This window comes from Hyaena hyaena, unplaced genomic scaffold (genome assembly GCF_003009895.1).
Source record: "Hyaena hyaena isolate Hyena2069 unplaced genomic scaffold, ASM300989v1 scaffold_150, whole genome shotgun sequence".
In the NCBI taxonomy this organism is placed as follows: domain Eukaryota; kingdom Metazoa; phylum Chordata; class Mammalia; order Carnivora; family Hyaenidae; genus Hyaena; species Hyaena hyaena.
The window spans coordinates 117,622-144,069 of record NW_024080782.1 but is presented as its reverse complement, the minus strand read 5'-3'; the positions used below and the strand labels follow the sequence as shown (position 1 = coordinate 144,069).

Sequence of the window (26,448 nt, the reverse complement as noted above, 5' to 3'; positions counted from 1 at the left end):
TTCAGGGTCTCTCATGTATTTGCAGGCAGATAATGGATGGGATTGGAGTCATCACGAAGACTTTCTCACTTGTATATTGGTGACTGTTGCTGGATGTTGACTGGAACTTCAGCTAGAGCTTTTAGCCTGATGAACACCGACTCATGGACTCTCCATGGGCTTCCTCATCAAATGGCACTAGGGTTCTAAAAAAGAACATCCCAAGAGAACTGGGTGGAAGCATTGTTGTCTTTTATGACCTGGCCTCAAAAGTCACATGGCATTATTTCTGCTGTAGTCACAGCCTTTCTCAGATTCAAGGACAGGGAAACATAGATCCTGCCTTTTCATAGGAAGAATGTCAATGCCAATGTAAGAAGAGCATGTAGGATGGGAGAAATTCTTGAGACTGTCTTGGGAAATGCAGTCTGCTGTGGGTAAGGTAGATCCAGCTATCAGTACTTCCTGAATGAACCTGTTGAAGAACTAATACTTTCAAGCCTTCGATAATTAGATAGAAGGAAACATGATCAAATGGGTGATTGTATAACATGAATAATAATTGTTGAAAGAGTGTGAAGGGTGAGTAGTTCAGTGAGGTCCAGAGTAGTCAAAATATATTTCATGGAAGATGTAGGACTTTGAACTGACTTTGAAGCCTAGGGAGGGTCCATTTGGCTATGTTTAATTTATAATTATCCCCCCCCCCAAACATCCTTCCCTCTCAGACAAAAACTGATAAAAAAATTATGATTCTTGGTAATTCCTCCTGAGATAACTGTATAACATTTCCATGGTATCTTCCCAGTTTTCTGGGAATATACTACAAATTTAGAATCCTACCTGACTTTTTTACTTACAATATTTTATGGCTATTTTTCTATTAAATATTCTTCTAAAATATAAACTTAAAAAATGTTTAATGTTTATTTATTTTTGAGAGACAAGGAGAGACAGAGCACCAGCAGGAGAGGGACAGAGAGAGAGGGAGATACAGAATCAGAAGCAGGCCCTAGGCTCTGAGCTGTCAGCACAGAGCCCGACGCAGGGCTTGAACTGACTAATCATCAGATGATGACCTGAACCAAAGTCTGACACCAACTGAGCCATCCAGGTGCCCCTAAAATATAATCTTGAGTAGCTGTACAGCATTGAGTTGTGAACATGCTCTCACTTCCTTTCAACATCTTCCTGTTGGAAATTTAAGCTGTTCCATTTTTTTTTCCATTGAAGGAAACACTGTGATAAAAATCTTTATGCAGAAATCTTGGTGCTTATCTCCCATTATTCTTGTAGGAGTGATTCCTGAAGGTAGAATTACTGGTCAGAAGTTATTCACATTTGAAACACCTTTTGTGCATCTTGTCACAGGGGCTTCCAAGGCACCGATGTCGTCCCACCAGAATGGGAGTTCCTGTTTATCTGCAGGGCTGTCAGTACTGACTGTCACTGGCTGCAAAGGGCAGTTTCCCCTTTTGGGAGACCAAAGTGGAACTGTGGGCTTTACTCTGATTTTATCTGATTATTATTGAGGTAGCATTTTCTCAATGCTTGATCTTCTGCGTTTCTTTTTCTGCGACTTGCTACTTTAAGTACATTGCCTATTTCTCTATTGACACTTTCCTCATATAGCTTAGTAACAGCTCTTTATAAACTATTAATCTTTTGTTTGGCATATATCGTGAAATCATTTTTTTTCTTATTCGATTTTTTGCTTTCTAGCATTGTTTGTGGGGTGTTTTTAGATGCAAGGATATATGGTTTTTGTTTTGTTCTGTTTTTTAGCTTTTGTGTGGTCAAATCTAGTAATCTTTTTATTTATATATTTTTCTCTTGCTCTTATGTATGAGAAGCTGTAGCCACAATAATAACAGATTAATTTTATCTTGTTTTTCCTTAGCGTTCACATACACACTCACACCCACAACAATACACCCACACACATATATAAAATACTGAATTCTTGAATCAATCTGGACTGTATCTTAAAATATGTTCTGAGTATGGAGCTCCTAAAGATTGTTTCCCAAATATTTGCCAGCTGTTGGATCAGTCGAGGGAAGAGTCCAGGTCTCTGGAGAAATGGTGTGAGCCTGGCTGAAGCAGAGGGTGGCTGGCCAGTTTGAGGTAGCAGAGCACTTACATTCTGGGGGAACAGGGATGCCAGGCAAAGGGAAGTGCCTTGTAAGCATTGAGAGTTGCAGATTAGGGAAGAGAGGTATTATTTTTTCTGTGTCTTAACATCTCTTAAAAGTTTATATGGAGGCTGGTACTCTGGGAAATCTAAATATTTCATTTAATGCTTACCACTATCTGGGAGGCAGGTACTATTATCATCATCATTTTCCAGACGAGATGATTGAGGGTTAATACATGGTAGGGCTGGGACTGAGTCCAGTCTGACTGTTTCCAAAGTTCCATGTTCAACCACTAGGCTTGTTTCTTCCTCAGTATAATTAAAGGAAGAGTTTCAGAAAGTTAATCCAGAAGCATTGTATGGGTTGGAAGGAAGAGGGGAGTGTTTGAGGTCAGGAGCATCTGAAATGCTGGTGGACACAGTGATGAGGTCTGTGCTAAGGGACAGCAGGGAATGGACCGTGATGATGAAGAGGGGTGGGAGCTGGGAGCAAGCAGTGCAGGGGTTTGGCCTTACCCATGGTGTTCATTGACTGATCAACGGATCACTTTCCTGAGACTTGAACAGACATTTTCAAGGGCCAGACATTCTTGTGTAGAAATCGAGAACAGTACTAAAATTCTTGTACTGGATTCTTGAAGGAGGCAGCAGTAGAATTAAAAGATTTTTTTTTTCAAGGGCTGGAACTGTAACTTCATCCTTTCCATAAACATTAATGAAGCATACAGTGGGCATGTGCATCTGCTGTGAGGGACCCGAAGACACGTCCAAACAGACCCTGCCTGCACAGAGATTAAAGTTGAGGAGAAGTAGTAACTTGCACATATGTAAACATCATATGAAGTGGAAAGTGCCAAATCCCTCAAAAAAAGGCATAGTTAATGGATTATAGGAGGTCTGAGAAGAGAGAATAATTCCTGTAGGGAGGGCCAGGAGCAGATAGAATCATGAACTAATAACTAGTTTCTAAGTCGGGGTCGTGCTGGGCTTGCTAGAAGGAATAGATAAGAATCTTGTGTAATGAGAACTTTTGTTCTTCGTTTGCAAGCCCTTCGACCTGACCTACAGGCACGGGTGGCTCCCTTGGCATTTATCCCTCCTCTCCCCAGCCCCTGAGGTGGTTTCCTCTTCCATCACTGTAGTGTCATGCTGTAATTACAGTAATAGAAGCAGTTCAATTGTTTTCTTTCTTTACACATCTAAGATGTTCTAAGGAAGAGGACAGACGGAGACGAATAAGAAATAAACTGCAGCTCGGTGCACAGAAACATGCATCTTTATCAAAAGAATTACGGAATGGATGTTGCTTGTGTTCTCTACCCAGCCACAAACTGAAGTCCTAACTCTATTGCAAAGTCTTCCCTAATAACTCAAACTGAGTGGATCACCCACAACACTTATATTTATAACCCCAATTTGGTCTTGTGGTTCTTGGTAACTGAGCAATCCTAGATAGGCTTAGGTCTGAAAGAGCACCCTACAAAATGTCTGCCGACGCTCCTTTGCCCCGCCAGCCAGGTCTACTAAGAAAGAGAGAAGGATCCAAGCTGGTTCACTGGTCCTGGGTTGAATCCCAGCCCAGTGGCTCCTGGCTATCAATTCCAAGCTGTTGCTGAACTTCCAAACACCAGTTCATTATTCTGTGAAAAGGGGATAAATAACAGCATTCATTTCACAGTGAGGTTATGAGGATTATGTGAGGGTGTGGAGTGAGAATTCAATACATAGGAGGGATTAATGCAGAATGAGGACAGTCAGAGGTCCCAGTGGATGCAATTCAGTGTGTTTCGCTGAGTTCTAAAAGGACAAGACTATTTATTTCCCCTTTGGCTGCAAGTCTTCATTCCAGGGGTGCTTTATTAAAAGGCTTGGAATGGGTTTTTCCCATCTTGTTACAGGGTGACTACATCCTGGTGAATATGTTCTTTGCATTATCATTTGAAACCTCTTCTGAAGTTTTGACAAGTGCCCCCAGCTTTGAGACTGTGAGTTTGAAACTGCAAACTGGTGAGTGTTCCCCTGTCTCCTGTATGTAGATCAACAAAGCACATGGCTCACTGTGCCATAGCTGCAAGTTTTACTAGTCTGCATCTCTTACTTGACCATGAGCTCCAGAAGGGAGAGCCATACATTTTATGTATCTCAGTATTCCCAGGATATTATAGAACCTGGCACACGGTAGACATTCAACGAATATTTATTGAATGGATGGCATGATGCTCTATCTGCCTAAGGATTCATGCCAAACATCTTTTTGGGCCCTTGATTTTCTAACTTAACCTAAACTTCATCACAGCTCATGAACTAGGCATTATCATTTCCAACTTAATTAATAGAGAAGCAGCAGTTCAGAAAAGTTTACCAACTCACCCAAGGTCAAAGAATATCCTGCTTTACTTCTCTATCTGTTGATTCTTCTCATCCTTAAATACTCTGTTCTCAGTTTTATTATGCCACTTATTAACCATATGGTACCAGACAAGTCACAAATCCTTATAAAGAATAGCATTTTCTTACAATGAGAACTGCCTGCCTGTCTTGGGAGTGTTTTAATATTTTCTGGATATTCACAATCCTGAAAAATAAGTGACTCATCATGATATTGTTTTGATGAAGACTGAAAATGGCTTGTCTATTTTTAACATTGAGTGGCAGTGACTAATAATACTAGGTCTCTTATCCTACTCTGAGAAGAGAGAGAGGTGAAAGGTCATGGGGGTTAAGGAGTATCTGTAAGCGGGGGGGGGGGAGGGTCGTGCTCTACACAGCACCCAGGATAGAAATTGTCCAGTTCCCTCAAGCACCTTGTCCTAAAGCTGGACGTTCCGAACCATAGCAGGGTCCACATTCTGGGAACATTTCCAGCAGCTGTCACTAGCACACTCTCATTGTTATTGTTCTCAGTTTCATTTGGGCACATCTCTCTCCAGCTACAGTCTTTGTGTGTTTTCTCCCTTTTTGATACATTCCTATTTTACATTGCTTGAGTTCTATTTCAGCATTTCCAGCACCTTTCAAGTTAATGTGATGCTCAATCAACTTTTACTTTATTGTTTTGAAGTGTGAATGAATGAATGAATGAATGAATGAATTGGTAAATATATTCGGAGAGGAATTCAGAGTATGTCCAAGTGGTGTGCGGCCCAGAAGAACAGGGAAGGCAAGAAAGGGGTTGGTGATGTTGCCTAGTGGTTAACGCACAGGCTCTAGAATCAGAAGGCCTCAGGGAGAACCTGGCTTCACTGCTCACCAGCCATGAGATCTTGGGTGGGTTATTTACCTTCGTTAAACCTCATTTTCCTCATGTCTAAAATGAGAAATGTGGGAATACTTCTATCACTTAACTATTACTGTGTGACAAACTACCCCAAAGCTCAGAGGTTTAAAAGCAACAACCATGTTTACTGGTTATGTGTCCAAGGGTCTGATCTAGTCTGGGTTTCACTCAGGTGGCTCATGTCTCTTGTATTTCTGTAATACCAGCGGGCCAGCCTAGGTGTATTCTCACTGGGATGACAGAAATGACAAGAGGAAACATGCAAGGCCAGGGCCTTTTTTAGAACCTAGATTTGGAACTTGATGCTGTCATTTTTGCTCATATATCATTGGCCAACACAAGTCACATGGCCACACTCTAAGTTTAGGGGAGAGGAAATACACCATGTTTATCAGAAGGGCTACCCAATGGTATGGGTGCTGCAGGTGGGAAGGGGGTGAAATACTGGATCCAGCTATGCATTTTATCATACTACCTTACGGAACTATTGGAAAAATGTAAAAAGATGGTCCTTGTTAAGATTCTTGCCTGGTATACTGTGAGCGTTTTACAGGTGGATAGTAGCACTGGTAAGCAGTACATAAATTGCAAGTACTATATCTTTTATAAATAAATATTTGTCAGAAATGCAGATATTTGTTATCCCAAAGAGAAAGATTCATAGAGACCTTACCTGGAAGAAGTAGGTAGAGCATGCTGTGTATGGGAAAAGGGAAGTTTACTCATTTATTGAACATCTATGTGCCAGGCACTGCCCTGGGTTCTTGTGATACATTTGAGAATGAAACAGACAAAGATTCCTGTCCATGTGGAGCTTATATTTCAGGAGAGGAAGAGATATGCATGCACAACATGAAGATAAGTACATGATACAGTATGTTGATGCTATGAAAGTATGTAGAGGAGAGCAAGAGGGTTGGGTGTGATGCTAAGGGCGGAAGGTTGCAGGGTTAAATAGCATGGCCAGGTGGGCCTTCTTGAGAAAGTGAGAGTGAAGACTTGGCAGAAAGTGATGGTTTTATGTAAGTGATGAATCACTGGGTTCTACTCCTGAAACCAATACTATACTGCATGTTAAATAACTTGAATTTAAATAAATAAATTAAAAAAAGAGAATACCTCCAAAAAGGCAGGGAGGCTGTGAGAACACTCAAGGAAGGAGGTAGTAAAGCCTCAACTTGGCTTGGGTGGTGACAGCAGAGGTGATGAATAGGAATATCTGGAATTTAGATATGTTTTGAAAGTAGAGCCAATAGAATCTGCTGGCAGATTAGATGTGGGTGTGACAGAAAAAGAGGAGTCAAGGTCAACTCCATGATTTTTTCACTTGAATAACTGGGATAGGAAAGGTTGTGGGTAGAATAGCAGTGGGGTGGGAAAAATTAAGTGTTCAGTTTGGGACATCTTGCATTTGAGGGAGTTTGTAGACATTCAAGTGAAGATTATTACAGAGGCAGTGGGAGACATGTGTCTAGAAATCAAGAGCAAAATCCAGACTGGAGTGACAAACTTGGGAGTCACTGAGCTCATAACAGTGTTGGAAGTCAGGGGCCTGGTTATATCAGCAGCAGGGTGAGTTTTGGTAAAAAGGATCAATGAGGTGCCTCAGAGCACTCAACATGTAGAGAAAATGTGCAGTCCTGGGAGGTGGGCAGTCAGGGGAGGTGGACAGATGCTGCAGATAAGGCAAGCATTGGGAATTGATGGGTGGATACAACAACGTGGAGGTCATTAGAGATCATGGCAAGAGAGTTTTGATTGAGAGGTGTTTATAGAAGGTAGACTGGAGTTTAAGAGAGAAAGTGATGAGAGGAATTTGAAAGAGAATAGAGTACAGAGTTGAACAAAGAAATGGGTCAGTACTTAGAGAAACATGGGGTCAAGAGAGTTTTAATGGCAGACATAATGACATGTTTCTGTGTGGGCGGTAATAATCCAGTAGAGACTGAAAAACTGATAATGCAGAAGACAATAGGAGAAAGGATAGTGATATGGAAACCGCCAAAGGAACTGCTCAGGCATTTCCGGCTTTTTACTCCTGGTGTTCCTTACCCCCCAGGGATGTTCATTATGTTATTAAGATTCTCTCTTGTCAGATTATTGCATCAAATCCCATTGGTGGTTTCAGTGCCACCATCAGCATTAGTATTTCCTCTCTTGTTTTCTGTTATCCCTCCACTCAGGGCACAGAAGTACCAGGGCATTTTTCATTTTCTAAATATGGAACCCTGAGCCATTTCCTGGGTTTCCTTTGTTGCATGGACAGGACCATAAGAAAAGAAAACTGGACTCCCTGACCTCAGTTCATGAGGCAGTAGGGACAAACTCTGTTTTAAAACACCGAGGTAGTATTGAGATAAGCTGGGTCCAACCATGAGAGAAAGAGTTAACGAAGCTTGACAACTTTGGAGATGTTAATGAGAAGTGGATCAGATGAACACTGTCCTGTTCAGAAGCAAGATGGAGGCGGTGTTATTGGGAGGAGTGAGCTCTCTCCCGTGTTTGCAGCTTCCCACTAAAGGATCTTACTTTTTTTTCTTTAATTTTACTTAGCTGACATCCAGATCCCATCCTCTAGCCTTCCTATGATCTCCTTGCCCTGTTTGAAATCATTCTCAATGTCCTACATGCTGTTTTTCCTCCAGACCCACATGGGTTATGAACTTTCCAAAGCCAAGGACTGTACTTCTCACATGCTCCAGGGCACTTAGCCTCTTTCAGGAGCAGGGTAGTGGATCGATTAATACTTGACAATTCTCAGATGGGGGATGACAGGGATCAGTTAGGAGTAAAGCTTATGAATTGGAAGAGGTTTCAGCCCCATCTTCAAGTAATCTGGAAAAAGGACAGTGGGTCTGAAGGGGAGATTTCATTCCAACCTTGTATATCAAATGGAGGCTGGAATGTGGTGTTCCTGATCTACCGACGTATTAGGGGTCAGTCTTTTCTCCTCTACCTAGTCAGGCTCTACCTGGTGCGTGGTAGACAGCCTCTCTGACGGGTAGTGAGCGCCCCCTTGCCGGAGACAATATATCAGAGGCTGGTGGTTACTGGTCAGGGATGCTGTGGATGGTCTTCCTACATTGCTATAGATATTCTCTAAGGACCCTATCACCTTTCTGTGATGTACCCAGCCCAGCCTGGATGGGTGAGTGATGTCTCTCATTGCTTCCTCCCTGCCTGTCTCCACCCCATAACTCTCTTGCTTTGGAATCCTAAAGCTGCTGTTTAACTGTTCCAAGTCTGCAGCTGACTTCTGCATTCTAGACTATGCACTCCCTCTACCCCCATTTGAGGCCTGGGACACAAGGGATAGATGCAGGGGGTGGTGTCGGGAAGAAGACAAACAGAAGCCATCTTTCCACCACTTCAAATGTGCAAGAGGGTGCCTACATCTCCACTATGATAACATAAGACTCTGAACATCATTAAAATGCACACATTCCAGAAAGGAATTGAGATTTTTATCTTTTAATATCTATCACTCCTGACTGTGAATAAATATATGTCAGTGTCCCGAGAGTGGTTCTGTGGAAGGGAGGATCCTGAAAGTTGTATCATCCTGCTGTAGGAGAGAAGAAGCAAGGGATGGGGGAGAACCCAGAAAGGAGTGATTTGGTATCCCAAAAGAAAGTTTTCCACCTCCATATTCTGTGGAGGTCGAGTTGTGTGCACCTGTTGCTCCCCCAGTCTCACCCCTCCTCACACAGCAACTCCCAAAAGGCCTTCAGACTCCAAATGACACCCTCATCAATAAGCTTGCATTGCAAAACCACATTTTGACAACACATTTCCCAAATTTAGTCCCCTAATCCACTCCCAGAATATATTATGCTTTGCACCCAACAGATGGATTAGAAGCTTAAATCTTCTGCTTGTTCGGAAACTAACCAGAAACCAAAAATACAAACACTCACACCCGTGCAGGTGTGAATGCAGTTGGGGGGGTGGGTGGAAACAGGGGTGTATGTAAGGAGGGGAAAGTATGCATTTTGGGGAGGAGAGAACTGCAGCAGACAGTCCAGGGAGATCAGGGCATCCTCAGGGCTCTGAGCAGGCTGGCTGAAGAGCACGCAGCTGCTTTCTATAGATCCTTCTCAGCTCCCTTGATTGAAGCCTCTGTGAACCAGGAGGATGTGTATGGTGGTATGAGGTCCAAGGCATGAGTCTGAATCCCTGAGTGTGGGGGTTGTCAGGGGCTCTCGGCCAGGCTCTCCCTTACATAAATGAGGAGACAGAGGCTGGAGCCGGGGGGCCAACTCCATAGCCCACCCCCAGTGCCAGATTCAGAACAAGATGCTGGACTCCAACCCAGATCTTGCTCTCCTCTGCCAGCTGCTATTGGAGCCTTGGGGTCCTTGAGCATTTCCCTCTCTCCATTTCCTGGAGGTCCACGTTATCATCATATAGGAGACCATATCTCATCTTCCCTCTGTGGATAAAATCTGAAATCTCTGCAAATGGAGGTTATTTTGAAGGCCTCTGGGGGAAGGGGCTGAGTGAGAAAGGGGGTGCCAAGAGTCACCAATGGGGAATGTAAGGGAACACCCCAGGAGCTGGGTCATTAGGGAAAGTAGAGAAGATCCCTGGAGTTCCCTGAGAAATTTCAGATTCCCTTCCCCATGGTCTTATTTTCTCTTCATCATTGAAAAATGGCTCAGAGTGCAATAAAAACAAGGTGTTCTAATTAAACAGATTTGTTTACATGTTGTGGCATGAAAAACTAATTCAATCTGATATACTGTACATTGCTGCTGTACTTTTTCTCCTTTCCTTTATATAAAGCTGCCCATTTTTAAATAGTATTGTACTTAAGCATCTTAAAAAGTGTCCTTGATTAAAAGAAGATGAGCAATTTTCTGCTTCCCACAGCTTTCAAAGGGTGTGTCAGCAAGATGGGAAAGAGAGCAGTTGGGGGCTCCACGATATTCTATTTGACATTTCTTCTGACAGTTCTGGCCATTTAATGTCCAGAAACATGTGTGGTATTACCAGACTGTAGATGGGCTTTCTTCTGTGACCAAAGCAGAGAGGCCAGGGGGCTGGGGGCAAGTTGTGGCCTGATCTGGGGTCCCTGCACCTGAGAAGGAATAGGAGCCATCCTCACAAGATGGTGGCCCCAGCTCTCTCGCACAGTCCCATGGTGTCCCGGGAAAAAGCCCAGAGAGAGGACTTGGCGTGGCGAAACAGAGGAATGTTCATAATATTGATGATTATGATAACAAGAGCAACATTTTGTGGGAACAAGGGGGAGGATTTAAGTTACTATACAGTAAACTTTTAAGCAATGAAAATCATCCAAGAAAGGACCCAGATGACCTTTTGTCATCTCCTACATGGGGATGTCTGAGCAGAAGGCAGCCTACCAGCTATCTAGGATTCTCTGAAAAGAATTTTTGTTTGACCTGGCCAGTTTCTTCCCACTCCTAGATTCTCAGAGCTGGAAACAACTGGGCAGCTTCTGGAGTTCACGGACTCTCTAATCTTCAATCCTGTGCCTTAGGCAGTACAGGGTGTGTATGTGTCAATATTTGTTAATATGAATTGGGAGCATATGCTCTGGACCCATGCCTTGTTTGTTCTGACCTCCTTGCTTTCATCTAAGCTGTTCCCTTTACCTGAGAAACCTTCCTGCATCCACTTATTCTACTAAAATTAAACCAACCTTTTGAGCCACCCAGACCCACACTTTTGTTACCTGTGCTTTCCATGTGTTCATCTTTTTTTTGTTTGTTTGTTTTTACATTTGTGATCGGTTCCATGTTACTCAGCCATGTTATTCAACCATTGAATGGTCCTACTTGGTTAATGCCTTATGATACAGTCTTGTCTCCCAACTGGACTGCGCCTTCTTTTCCTGTCTTTTCAACAGTACCTTGTGTTGTTCTAGAGAGACACAAGGAATAGTAAAGCTATCCTCACCGCCCCCCCGCCCCCAATTCTTTTCATCCCTACTTCCTTCCTTCCTTACTACTCTGTTTATTCTATGAGCATCTAATGGCCATATCACTGCAAGTTTTCCGTGGTGACTAAAACATGAATGAAGTAGGATTTCCCTATGTTGTTACATTGTTCCTGGAAAGTATCGGTCCTAACCGAGTGTTACTTTGGGGCTTGGAGAGTTGAAAACCCTTGGACCTGTGTTGGGAGGCAGAAGGCCTGCCATAGCAACACACCTTCATATTGTGGTCTAGAGACTATCTCTTTGCTTGGCTCCCTCCTTGCTTTTTCTGCCCTACTGAACCCTCCACCACCTAAACATCCTCCCTGCAGTAATAGAAATGTCTTAGGTTAGTGCTCAAGATAAAAGTGGGGGGAAAGGCCTAGACTCTCTTTGAAGGTAGTGTGGCTTTCTTGGGCCTCCATAGGCTATATCTGCTCAGTGGGACAGTGATTCCACATACAAAGACCAGGAAGAGGAAGAGGAAAAGGTATGAAACCTGTTCCCCCAGTTTACCTACAAGAGCTCCTCTTCACATGTAGGATCTAGAGAGGGCTTTCCTTCGTGGAATCCCAGATTCTCAAGTATTTAATGGTTGTGCTGATTTATTTCATCAAAAAGACTTACTGAGATCTTGTTGTGTGCTGAACACCATGCTGAATGTTCTGATGATCTAACCTATAATTCAGAACATTAAAATACTACTCTTCAGCCAAGCCCAAGTAGCCAAGCTAAGTTAGTATTCTTACCATCCATTGCCTTCCACTGGTCTCACACCTTTGTCCAGCCTGTAGACACTGGCTCCCTCAATGGGATGCTTCCTCTCTTGACCTACTCAGACTCCACTTAAAATTCAGAGCCTCCCATGCTGCATAGCTCCCATTGGCCTCCAGATCCACTTCTCACCTGCCTTTTGCTTGGCATGGTGTCCTGTATGGATTGCCTTAACAGGTGAGTGAGTCCTCTGGCTTCTGGTTAGTTGGGCTAATAGAGAGGGAAATATGTGGGGTCAAATTGTTTCCTCCCTCCTTTCCTTCTGTGAAGTCCTCACCTGTCACTGTAAGGTCCCTACCCTGGTCAGTGGCCTGCTGTACACAAACCTCTCCCTTTCAGTGTCAGTGACTTCTTCCTGTCCCCACCTTTTTAAACTGAAGCTGGTCACATCTTCACTCCTGTGAACCCTGGGTTCCTACAATGGACCTCTTTACCCTGCCTGCCCTATTGTAATGAACCCCCTGCAAAGAAATCCTCCTCATTTGAGTGTTCCATCTATTCCAGAGGGACCCTGACATATATCCCCTATATCTACCTCCCAGGTATTATCCTCTCTTCTTGGAACTCTTAGAGGCCTTTTTAAACTTGGCACAAACATAGCAATCTTTTTTTTGTATTCGTTTAAAAACATTACATAATGTTTATATTTTTCTTGTTGCTCCTGCTAGTCATGAACTCCTCAGAAGAAGGCCTGGCTATTTCTCTTTTTCCCTTATGTCTCTCCTAGAAGGTTAGTAGAAAGTAGATGTTCAAACAAGTGCCTGTTTATTGACAGATGAGTCATTACATTAGGAAGGTCAAGGTGACAGGGCACGGGCCTAGAGTTAAACTTCAAATTCAGAGAGAGAGTTCAAACTTTTCTCTTTTCAAGGGGCTGTGTCACCTTGGCCAAGTCACTGCTCTTAACTTTTTAACTTGCCAGACTGAGGTGATACCAGTTACTGCACTTCTCCAGATCTCATTTTCACGCTAAGGAAAGTGTAATTGTAGTAGTGATCTTGTGAGGATTCAATAAAATCTCATGTGAAAAAGTGTCTTACTTTATTCATTTGAATTAAATCTGGAGATATAATTAGGGGCCAAATACTGCAAACTTACATGTTGATTTAAAAATATAAAAACTATGTATATATACTACCACTGCTAGCAGATATCATTTATTGAGTATTATGTATAAGAGTTTCATAGATATTTTCTCGCTGAATTTTATGTAACAGCCACCAATAACCCTATTTTACAGAGGAGGAAACTACTCTTAGAAGTTAAAGAACTTGTAGCAAGTCACAGAGTGAGGAAGTAGCAGAATCTAAATTTATACTCAGGATTCTGCTCCAAGATCAGAGCTGATCCTGGCTATGTGACTTGCCTCAGTGGGGCTTAGGATGCCAGGGATGTCTCCAAGAATTCACCTGTCACCTTCCATGTGTGCTGTGTACCTACTTGTCCCATGGTATCTCCGAAAGGTAGACTTCTACTCTGGAGCTTTCTTTCCGAGCCCTCAGGGCTGGAAGGCATGGACAGCTGAGAGGAAGAGGGAGGAAGATTTCTTCCCTTTGTTACAGCCTTATCCTCCAATTAAACTCCTGTCTTGTTTGGAGCTATAGAAGGAAATCCTAATAAAATCTCAGGGATGTAGATAGCCACCAGAAGGTCAGGCCAGTGGTATATATACATGGATGAAGTGACATGGTGGTGTCCAGGGAGTTTGAAAGGAGACCCATCAAAGTAGCTAGTCCAAATGTAAGAATGGCAGGGATTTTATAACAGAAGCTTCATTTTATTAGTAACAGATTGACTCTGACAAAATGCAAATTCCTTGGTGGCAGGCTGAGGCAGTATAATGTTTTGAGTATAACCTTGCTCATGGGTCTCAGCCCCTGGTTGGCATTATTGAGGCCAGAAGACCCCAAACCCAGAATAGGCTATAAGACAAAGCTTTATTTAGGCAAGAACTCATTTTGGGGGGGTGGGGGAGGAGGTGGACCAATATAGACCAAAGGTCCAGGGATTATTCAGAATTTGGACAGCTTCATCTGAGTTTAAAGTGACACCTGCATAGATCTCAAGCAAAATTAGGTACTGGCAGAACTCAAGAGCCTAATCTGTGTGGATCTGGAGGGGCAATAGGATGTGAAGCAAAAATAGGGACCAGGGTCTAGGACTCACACCAGAGAGATATATATCTGAATGAAGCACCCGAGACAGACTCTCACAATAACCACAAAGAGGGCATGAAAATGGGTCTTAGGGACATGTACAGTTACCTTCTGTCCTGTGTTTTAATACCCATCTAATGGATGCTGGCCCACAGAAGCTGGGCATGGTTATAGCTACTCTGAAGCATGCTCACAGACCGAATACCATTCTCAGAGAACAGGAATTGGAATGAAGGGGCAGGTCTGTTTGAGATTCTCCAACTGAGGGCAGAGGGAGGGATAAGGAGGACAGACACATGCAGTTATCACACAGTGGCCTATAATACCCAACTGCTAGTCTGGCACGGAGGTTAAGCTTGTAACTCTGGCATGAGACCACTCTTATCCAAATATCACCATCTAGTTCTGGTTATCTATTGCAGAGAAACATAAGAAATAAGCCATTATCAGATTGGCTGGGCTCAACTGGGTGGCTCTCAGTAGGGGTTTCTTCTGTGGTTGTAGTCCTATATGATGGCTGGCATTGGAGTCAGCTGAGGGCTCAACTGGGCTGCATGTCCAAGATGGAGTCTTTACTCACCTGAGTGGTACCCAGGTGAGGATGGCCATAATAGCTGAGGACTATCTGAGCATCAGTCTTTTCTGACATAGCTTTTCCCTGTGGCCAGGTTGGGCTTCCTCACAGCATGTCTGTCTCAAGGTAGTTGGACTTCTTATTAGTTGCTTTCTTCCCCAAAGGAAGTATTCTAGGAGGCCTAGACAGATACTGTAAGGCTTCTTATAATCTAGCCACAGATGTCATATGGCACCTCTTCTGTAATACTCTTGTTGGTCAAAAGCAAGTTAGACCCAGCCTAGGTTCAAGAGACTAGTCCACACAGTGGTGTGCACACTGTGAGGCCATTTTGAAGACTAGTTACTACATGTTTTACCAGCTGTGTTAGTATAGACAAAATGTAGAGCATTCAGAGCATTGGTTCTTCACCTGTGGAATGGGAAAGGAAACTATAATACCTAATTTCCCAGCGTTGCTTACATATTAACATATACATGTCAAAGGATTCCGATAGTGACCAGCACAATTAAGGGGTTCAAACACACTTGGGATTTATTGCTTATGCATTGCCTTGATTGAGCATTTGATTTTCTCCCTAATATTTTAATATATCTGTGTCTTATCATCGCAGCCACGTTGTAAGCTCCTTGGGGTCAAAGATTATCCTACACTTTTTCTTGAAAATTTCTTTTAGTTGCCCTCAATAAATTACCAACTGAAAGAAACTAAGAAGAAAAAAGAGATGGGAAGGCTGGGGACCATGCAAACAAGCTTGGGCATCTTTATAATTTTCTCTGGGCTCAGCATAGCACCCAGGCTCCTGGAGCTCTGACCTTTGCCTTTTCTGGAAAAAAACTAATAAGTTATCCTAGATTGTAAAGGGGGCATTATTAATCTAGTTAATAGATTGCACTGTTTTTATGAGGACTTTAGCCCATTAATTGTTTCCATGCAAATGGAAGCCGTTAATTACAAATTAATCTTATCTTTTTGTTAAGGCAGGGCCATCAGTACCTCCACTTGGCAATACTTGTTGGCACTTGATATGAATCAATGCTTATACTTGAAAGTAATAAAACTGCATTTCTTTAAAGATAGTTAATAAATCAGATCTTCATTAATGCAGATAGGCCAGACCCCCTACTTGTCTAATTTAATGAGGTTCTAATTCATTACTGTGATTCATGTGTTCCCCTGGGGCTGGTGGCCAGCAGGGCAGGGCACATAGTAGGCAGTTAATAAATCCCGTATTTTCCAGGTTCTCCCACAGTGGGAGGCTGTCCACTAGTCTTTCACCTCATCATGAAGTATCTTGTGGTTTTCACTGGTCTTAGCACCATTTTCCACATGGTCCTATAGGACCACAAAGTGGAAACATAACGTTCTAGCAAGGGCTGGAGCTGGGATCTCAGGCTCAGGTGAGAGATTTCATAAGTACTGTTGGGGTCAGGATGATGGCTTGTTTAGTGGATGATTGGACTCTGTTTGTGGCTGAGACAGTTGGATGGAGACTGTGTGGCTTTTTGTATCATCTACCTGAGCATGATAAATGCACAAATGGCCAAGGGGACCCAGAATTTTCCCCAGGACCCATTAGCGATCCAATTCCCAGTGATATCTCTAAACCATTTCTCAGTCTGTTTCTCTTCCCAGGCAGGTTTCCGTTTACAGAAGAGCTGGTTATTTCTCATTGTATTTATTGCCAGCCTGGGACTGGGTCTCCACCCACCTCCTTCCAGCTACCGGGATCTTAGGAGCCAAGCCCTGGCATCCTTTGTTTAAGGAACAGGTGTGGGCCAGCAGGGACAGGGGACTTGCCCCTCCCTTCCCATTCCACCCACTAGCCTGGCACGCCAGGGAGGGGTCCAGATGCACAACCAAAATATGGGGTGGGGTATGCAAAAGTGGGTGGGGAAAGGGAAACATGGCTTCTGTTTTTAGACCTGGGGAGCCAGCAGTGTGATGAAACACTTCCCTCCGTGCCGCTGAATTCATTTCTTTAAAGTTCCACTGTGCACAGAACCATTTGTTTCCACATTGTTTTTATTAAACAAGAAAGGCGAGCTTTATTACTGCGCAAATGAAAGCAGCCGGCAAAGACAGATACTTCCCAGATTCTTATTAATCTCCAAGAGTTATGGGGCCTCTGAAGTCCCACAGAAATTAACATACTCCACCGAATTCTCTTAGCAAGTCACCCAGTGCTGCTCCTCTCCCCTGCAGGCAGTGATCACTGCCCAGCTCCAGCCTGCTCGAGGAGGCCTCTCAGGGCCTGTCCAGGGCTCTCACCCTCCCACCCTCTCACATGACCCCCACCACCTCTTGGGTTGCATGTGTACTAACCTCATGCTTCAATGCACAAATCTGGATTGATTTGTACACCTATTCTGGGCATTGTCTGGAAATGTGGATTTAGGTGTCGTTCAATTCACTTCCATATACAATTAAATATGTATGGATTATTTACTATTGTAGTATGAGAGAGTCTTGACATCTGTGAGATTATATCCTGAGGCCTTTGTGAATCTCAAACGCATGAAAAACACAGTCATGTATAATTCTCTCTCTCTAGAAATGCAATACAGCAATCACTCATTCATTCCACAAATATTTAGTCAGTGCCCTCCATGAGTTGGCCAGAGCACTCCTTACCCTCAGATGGGGAGGGAACGACAGGATCTATCTTATGATTTTAAGGATAGCAACCACTATGTTAAGAACAGACCATAGGGGGCAAAGACTAGAAGTAAGCCAACTAGTTAGGAGGATGTTGCAGCAGCCCAAAGGAGATGAGATAGGATAGGGTAGGCAGGTGGAGGCAAGCAGAGGAATTCAAGACATGTTAGGAATATACAGATGACTCACACAGAACCTGCCAATACTCCTTAAGATCCCGCATTATGGTGCAGGGTGCCTCACACTGGGGACACCTGCTGTGCTTGAGGACAATGGATGCTGGGCACAGCTAGGCTCCTTCATCAGGTACACAACTAACCTGGCCTCCTTGGCCCCTGAATGCAAATCAAATCCTAGCAAAGTGGCGACTTCTTGTTATATCCTGGATTTGGGGGTCTTTTGCAAGCTGTCAAAGATGGACGTGAATGCTAGGATCTACAGTGCCTAATATTTGGATAGCTTGTATTGATTTAAGCATTTTCAAGTTGGTTTTCCATTAAAGAAGTAAAGTAGCTCAAGTGTCAGTTAACAGGTGAAAAGCAAAGGCTCAGAGAATTTAGGTGAATTTTTCAAAGTCACAGGATTAGGTCCAAGGTTAAAGCCTGGTTCTCCTGCATCCAAGTGCAGCTTTTGCCATGGTTACAATGTGTGACCTTCTTTTTGCATATCCGGCCCTGCACTGGGATGGGATTTGGTGACAAAAAAAAAGCAGCAATGTCCAGGGAGATTTGGTCCTTGGCCTAGAGGAGCTAATGCTTTCTTTACAGATAAGACTAATATATACACACAAGTCTTAAGGAAGAGTGTGTTCCAGAATGGCACCATTTCAAGTTTAAAACAGTGTTTGATCAAATGTGAGGGATGGGGTTATGACTACAAGTACCTCCAGGCCTTAAACAGTTCATCCTCATGGAATGTTCCATGATAGGATGAGGGCTCCAAAGCAAAGCATATATAGGGCTAGATTGTATCCATATGGTTGCCAGTTGATCAATGTGGCTTAACAGTTTTTATTCTTCTATCTCATGTTCCATCCTTCCCACCCAAATCTTTGGACTCAAGGTAGGCCACTGGCCTGAGGTTTTTCTCACAAAGATCTGCTGTCAATGCCTTTGATTATCCTGGACCCTGGCTCCTTTTAGAGGGAGGACCTGTGTCCTCACATCCCCTTCCCTGAGAGGCACCAGCTCCACTGTCCTAAGCAGTCACCCATTGTTATGCACCAACCACTCTCCCAGAGACACAGAGGGGGAAGTGCAGAAAAATGTAGAGGGTGAGTTTGGGGGTAAGAAAAAATCTGGAAAATCTCAAGCTAGGTGTGGGACAGGAGTGTGAAAATAATATTTATTTCTGAAAAGTTAAGAATGACTTGTTTCTTAAAAACCTAGACCTGGGCATTTCTGGATGTTTGCAAGAGGCCACTGCAGGGTGAAACCACAAATCAATTTATATCACAGAGGAATGATGTATGGCACTTGTTCTCCTAAGGCAGGAGATGGAAACCAATCCAAAGCATTTTGAGGACTCCCCAGAGGGGCTCTGAGGAATCCCACATGTAAAGACTCAGAAGGGTGCCAGGGAACAGGTGAGTCAGAAAGAGCAATTCTGGCTCTTTCCAGATGGAGACGAGGAACAGAAGGGGGCTTCTCATCCTGGTGGGTGAAGCCTCCTGGTGCTATTTTTCCTTTGAAATGGCCCCCCTTGCTGAAGAGCACATCATGCCCTGAGCTCTGTGAAGTACAAATTGGAGTGAGAGTCAGGAAGTCTAGGACCCCTTTGTCCCTGTCCCTGATACTCCAAATGAAGGCTGAACCAAGGCTGAGCTTCTAATAGTTCTCGGCCCCCCTCCATATGGGGAGTGGGAGGAGATGAGGTGTGTGTCCTGCAGTCCCATTCCTTTGGACCAAGGCATGGCTCTCCATCAATACATATGTTATCCAGGACAAACACTTGGGGGCCTCTTTCTCAGCCATTGTCATGGGTATGGGAATGACATTATCGGAGTCTTTCCAGGTGGGGCATCATGGAGGAGACTGGGGCCTGGTATGAAGAGATGTTCCCAGCACAGGGTCCTGTCAGTGAGTATGAGTCTGGGTGGGATTCATGGTGTGTGTGTGTGTGTGCATGCGTGTGTGTGTGTGTGTGTGTGTGTGTGTGTGTGTGAGAGAGAGAGAGAGAGAGAGAGATGGTGTCTGAAGCAGCATCCAAGATTCCTATGGGATCCCCAAACCAAGCAAGATTCTAAAGATCACTTGAAGAGGAAGACCTCAGAGACCAGGTTCTTTCTTTTCTACCTTAAGCACATTCTCAAGCCCCCTGAATCTTGGGGTATAATCAGCCTCTAGGATAGTTGATTGGCTAAGAATGACTGTCTGGTAGTAACATTTACATATACGGCCTGACATTTTCCTCCTCAGTGATTCAATTCCTTTTCTATTCATTTTTGCTTATTGTTAAAGTCCCTCATGTGCATTTAGATCCATGAATACAGGCAACCCAGCTAACCGTGCTGGCATTGTCTCCCTCTCAGCATTGGTTGTTTCCCCAGGGCCCCCTTTTCTTTTTCCCTTTTCCTGTTCTCACACTAGGACCTCATGTCCCTGGTGCAGCATGATTCAGCATATGGGTCTCCTGAGAAGGACTCCCCTCTGCCTCAGATATACTCTACTCCCCAGTGGTGGGAGAATGTGCAAATGGAGTTCCAGCCCTGGAGCAGGAAGGAGAGGGCATTCAGGGAAAGGTCGGAGTGATGGGGACTCATTTCTCATCCAAGAGACTGGGTGGAGATACAGGCTCAGCTGGCACTCGGGAACCCCATTCTAGATGCCTGACCTACCTCTCTCACTTTATGCACAGAACTGCTGAGAGGGAGACAGAAGTGGAAATGAAGGTGGAGGTAGCCATAGCTATGAAGAGGGGGGACGAAGGAGAGAGGAAGGGGGGAGGAAAGGAAGGGGGAGGACAAAGAGAGGAGCGAAGAAGGAAGAGGAGGGGAAGAAGGAGATGGAGAAGGGGATGGGGAGGAAGAGGAAGAAGAGGAAGTGGAGGGGAAGGGAGAGGAGAGGGAAGAAGGCTTCTGGAAAATGCACTGAACTTGTGGCTTGAAATCCAAATTCCCCCTTACTAATTTGAAAAGGACTAAACAAATTGCTTCTCTCTCAGAGCTTGAATTTCTTTCTTGTGACATGAAGAATCATATCATATCCTGCCAATCCAACAGATCAGTTGTGAAGATCAAATGAGATAATATATGTGGCATAGTGTGAAAAGCTGCTAATGTAAATAAATGTGTGTGTGTGTCTATGCCCCCTACCCTCTGATCCACATGTCATTATAATTGTAGCACCATCCTCTACAGATGCCACATTGATTTCTCTTGCACCTTTGCCCTTGCAAGTTCCCACATCTGGGATAGCCTTGCTATTTCTAACCACTGCCATGTATGTTATTAATCAGAACCATTTCTCAAGCATCTGCTAACTCCTTTGGCCTTTGGGAGGTATTCCTTGATTGTTCAGCTACCACTGATACCTCCTTTCTCTGGATCGTGAATGCTGTGATGGGAGAGAACTTCTCAGGAAGGGCCGCTCCCCAGCCCTGCCCTCTCTTCCTGTCTGATCATCAGCTGGAATTGTGCATTGTTTGAAATGTGAGCACAGTGGGATGGAGTTACAGAAACATTTGAGAACTATGGTATTTTTACACAGTGCCCCATGGTGTCCTGGCTAGGTGAGTGTGCGTAGGAAGAGGGCAAAGACAGAGAGGTTTCTTGTTGGGTCAAGATAAAGGGGGCTGTGGGTTTCTGATAACGGATGGTAGACAGAATGGTGGGCAGTGCCTCCCACTTCTATCCTGGCCTCTGATGTTCAGGTTGTTGCCTTTGCTCTAGAGACAGACTGGCAGATTGGAAGCCCAAAGCTGTCGTAGCAAGTTGGGCTAAGAGGGGTTTCTTGACTGTTTAAGAAACAGTGGCTGAGAGAACAGAAGGGAACACCTCTCAATCCCTATTTTCTGCATTTCAGAGACCACAGGCCACGGTGGGATGCCTGAGTTCTTGGGGATAGCAAAGTGGTGATAGGGATGTATAGTGACATTGTTATGCATTGACTTTGCTTCCATGTTTGCCTACTGTACTAGGCAAGGAGGAAGTGAGGCAAGAGAGGAGGGCCTGAGCTCTGGGCACATGTTAGGAGCCCAACTACTCAGGACTAGTGGCTACTCCCTCTGATCTGATCCTTAAACACACCTTAGGACTTTCTCTAGTTAGTCTCTCTATGTCTTGTGTTCCCAAGCAGATTATGACAACCTTAGGGGTGGTGGCTATGAAATACTCTCTTGCAGCCCACAGCCCTAGCAAGGTCTTCTCTGGCTGCCCATTGAATTGGAATGCACACAGTAAGAACTGTAATAGAAATATATGGTACAAGTGTATGCCAGGTACTGTTCTAAGTATTTTACACACATCACTCCATTCGATTCCCATAAGAGCCTATGTGGTAAATACCATGATTAGTCCCATTTTACAAATAAGTATGCCAAGGCAGAGGGAGGTTGGGAACTTGATTAGAGTCACATAGTTAAAGAATGATAAATCCAGGTTTGAACCGAGGCAGTCTGGCTCCAACATCCATGCTGTTAACCACTGAACTAGACTTCTGGCATGTAGGTGTGTATGTGTGTACATGCATGTGCTGGGTAGAGGGCCTATATTAGTATAGTAGGTGAAGTTAGGAATGACAAGGACAGAAGCCATATGAGGGAGAAATCTTTGTGGGCTTTGAGGAAAAAAAAATCTCTTTTTCAAAGTGTATATCCTTCTAACAACTTAAATTCCCACAAATAGGAATATTCCTAAAATAGACCATTTCTTCATATGCTATGTTTGCATCAACCTTGTCCCAGTCTTAATTTTAGAACTTTAAGTAATCTTTACTTTCTATTTGTTGTCAATGTTTTAAATTGTCTCAGAAAGTTGTTTCTTGGGCACCTGGGTGGTTCAATCTGCTGAGCGTCCGACTCTTGATTCCAGCTCAGGTCATGATCCCAGGGTCATGGGATTGAGCCCTGTGGCGGGATCCACGCTGAGCATGAAGCCTGTTTAAGATTCTCCTTCTCTCTCCGTCTGCCCCTCTGCCACTCTTTCCCTCTCAGTCTCTCAAAAAATAGCAAAATAAAGTTCATTTTGAGACTGCTCCTCTTTTTCGCCCATGGAAAGCAGTTGAGCAAGCAGGCTGTGATGCTGAAGGCAGCAGGAAGGGAGCCTGAATAACATGGCTGCTGTTAAGCCATTGTTAGCTTCCTTTCCATGAGAATTAATTGTGTGTACTCAGAGCTGTGAGAAATGTGAGAGCAGATCCTATTCTCCTAACATCTCCCGTTCCTCCCAGCACAGGGGCTGGCATACGGCTGACATTATGTATGTATGTATAAATGTATCTATATCTCTGTTTTTCAAGTTAAAAAAATTTTTTTTAGTAATCTCTACACCCAATGTGGGGCTCAAACTCATGACCCCAAGATCAAAAGTCGCATACTTTACTGACTGAGCCAACCAGCTGCTCTTATGGTTGATATTTAATCCCCATTGTTTATTAATTATAAACCCACAGTAAGAAGCAATGGCCTCTGCATGGAGCCCTGTCCAAGTTTGGTTTGGTTCATGGGCAAGTCTTAGGTTTGCTCAGGGACCAGCCTTAGTGGACTCTGAAATGAACTTCTCAGCTTAAGCTTTCTGTGGACTTTTCCTCATTGAGGACTATGCCGTTTCCAGAAAACAGATGTTCTTTTGGCCTATCACATTTGTTATTAGATATTCTTTCACTTGCAACACCAAGACAAAACATGTTTTCTCAGCTGGAGGCATGTTGTCTTAGGGGAGAAGTTCCCTACAATGGAAGTTCAGGAAACCCAGGGATATGATTTAGAGGCAATTCACTAGGTCAGAGACACTGTTAAATCAGAAATGTGGCAAGGGGAAAGGAGAGAAATCTGGAACTGTTAGTTATTTTGTCTACAAATCAAGGCATGCTAAACTTTTTCACTTTTAACTTCCATTGAAACAATGACCATAAACAACATGCAATGCTAAAAACTAATTAAACAGTTATCCTAAATCAACAAAAATGGGTAAATTGAATTTTAGGCTACATTTGCTCCTGTAAAATGTGTGTGGGGCACCATGAGGGGAAGTGTGCTTCTTTTGTTCGGGGCCTGTCCCAGTGCTGACAATTCTAAGTCAGGCTTGGCTGATAGTGAGTGGATCAGCCTGACTCCATTATCTCAACTGGCTTTATATCTGACTGAGCACCCATTGAGTGTCTCATCATCATCATACCTTCCTGAAAGCCATTTGTCCAACTAAAAACTTCTCTTTTTTTTCCTGCTTAGCTAAATTCCATTCATCCTTACAATGCTCTCTGTTCTTTCATTCAGTTCACCCAGTGGTCCTTCAGTATTTGGAAACAGATACTTCAATGGGTGTACCAATTACCGGCCACTTGTCACATCCAGCTTCATGAAATCTATTCATTCTGTTCTTACCATTCTTATCAATTTCATGGTGCCCCCTACACCCAATGCTAATCAGGAAGGGAGAAGTTATCTATGCAGGAACAAAAGATTCCCCAAATGCCAGTGGCTCAGCACTACAGAATTTCATGTTTTTGTTTAAAATCTAAACTGAATGGGTTTCCTCCATCCGGTAATTGTACCCTAGAGCACAGGGTCCCTTTGGTCACTGTCATAGGGGTAGATAGTACTTTTCACTGACTCATCCTGGTTCTGATGGATGTCATTCCAACTCACATTTCATTGGCCAGTTAGTCACACAACCATATATCTGCAAGGGAGTTGATAAGCACAGTTGTCCAGGTGTCTGGATATTGGGCAACACTATGATACCAATCATATCCCCACCTACGCAATAATTTTGTGAGAGAAGATTGGACATCCTATATTTCTTAGCATCTACCATGATGTTTTAGGTAAAACAGTCTCTCAATAAATGTTTGTTGAATAAGTGACATCATTGATTACCCTTTATGAAGCATTATTTTGTGACAAGAGTTATGCTGGGAACAAATGGAGTGAAGACTTGTAATTAAGGTCTGGCACGTGGTAGATCATTTATTCATTCATTCTACAAATACCTATTTACTGCCTTCTGTGTTCCAGGCATTGTTCTAAGTGTGAACAAGGTGCTGGTCATTGTCTTTGCAGAACTTACATTATAGAGAAGGAAACAACAAAAATAATTTAACAAGGAAACTAAATAGTATGATAGAATGTTGTGTGCTGTGGAAATAAAAGAAAAGCAGAGCTCTGTAAGGGATATAGAAACTGGGGGGGTGGTTGGGAGGAAAGGCAATATTCACTAGAGCTGTCAGGGCAGCCTTCATGAGCTGAAATCAAGACTTGGACGCTTAACTGACTAAATCACCCAGGTACCCAGTGTGGTGTGTTTAAAGAATAGCGAGGAGTTTGCATGGCTGGAGTGAGACTGTGTGATCCAGGGGAAGATGGGTTTAAAAAGGGGGTGGGGACCACCTTGTAGGCCACTGTAAGACTTTGCTCTGAGTGAAATGGAAAGTGCCATTGAAGAGTTCTTGCGTGTAGTAATACATAATTATATGGGTATATATGTATATTTGAATCCAAAGAGAAAAAATTTAGTTTTATATCTTATTTGCATACAAAGATACATTTCTTAACCCTTATAATGCCTTATATTTGTCTTTCCAGAGAACTTCTTCATGTACTGTATCATAAAACCACAATTGTAATGAGAGAAGCAGCTTATACTACTAACATCTTCCCTCCCGTATATCACCTTTATGGTACAGGGTCTAGATGGAAATTGTGCCTAGAGTCCTGTCACCCAGCTACCCAAGGGATGGGGCTTTTGGGGACTGGCTTCTCTCTTATCAGCCTCCCAAGTGCTCATACCGCAGGGTCTTAAAGAAACTTAATCAACAGAGTCAAATGGGTGGTGAGATGAGTTTCACATAATTCCCACTCTCATCGAATCTAAGCATCTCTTAATAAAACTCACAGTTGTTGTGGGGAAGGGATATGGGACTCCAGTCTCTCCAGCCCGCTGAGCCACCACCTGCTCCCGGCAGGGGCTGCACCGTTAATCCCCTGCGCATCATTGCTTATTTCCCAGCCTGCTTTCCCTTCCAGGAAGAAAACAACCACTGGTTTGTGAGCTGCAGCAGTCTCTCTTTTGGCGCTGTCAGAGCCTTCATGGCCACTGCCTGCATCATGCCACCAGTGACCCCAGAGTGATGACCACTGCCTCCAGTGTTCTTAGGGGGTTTTCTTTTTAATGGATTAATTTACCACATTTGCTCATTTTCATCATCTCAGGCCTGCAGAAGTTAGGGATGCTTCCTTTCCCCAGTCCAGGATTCAATTATTTTTATTTATTTCCTTTTTTGCCAGTAATAGTGATTTTTGGATACAAGACCAAGACTGATTAAGAGGCTTTCATGATCATCCCTTAATTTGCAATTAGACATAGGATCATGAAATTCCCACATCTTACCGGCTCTGCTCCTACTCTGCCCAGATGGGCTCTACTTGGTCTTCCTAGTGTGTCCCCAACAACTATTAAGCAAACACTTATTCGGCAGTAATTATCTCCTACCAGTTAGGTGTCCAGCCTTTTCTGAGAATATTAACTCTTTTTATGATGGATATGTTGCACACATCCCCTCACTTGGCTCTTTATCTTTGCTTATTGTATAGATTACACTCCATCGGCCACCCCCAACACATCCATTTATGCCTTTACTATCCTGCTTATTGCCCTGGGATGTTGACCTCTGCAAATTACCTCCCTTGGGCTCCCATGCAGCCCTCTGTTTGAAATCAGCAATGGGAGTCACTGGCAGGATGCTGGGGTGGTGGAGAAAGCAAAGTCAGGATGATTCTACTCTGTTCTTCCCTTGC

General features: G+C 43.6%; 1 long non-coding RNA gene across 1 annotated transcript in view; it reads left to right on the top strand.

The window, feature by feature from the left end:
* Positions 1-265: 265 nt before the first annotated feature.
* The window catches only part of LOC120236266, a 74,633-nt gene continuing 48,450 nt past the window's right edge, over positions 266-26,448 (top strand). Inside the window, exons 1-2 of the long non-coding RNA XR_005529621.1 lie at positions 266-416; positions 4,015-4,123. This is a non-coding gene — a long non-coding RNA (uncharacterized LOC120236266). The remainder of the gene's footprint in view (positions 417-4,014; positions 4,124-26,448) is intronic.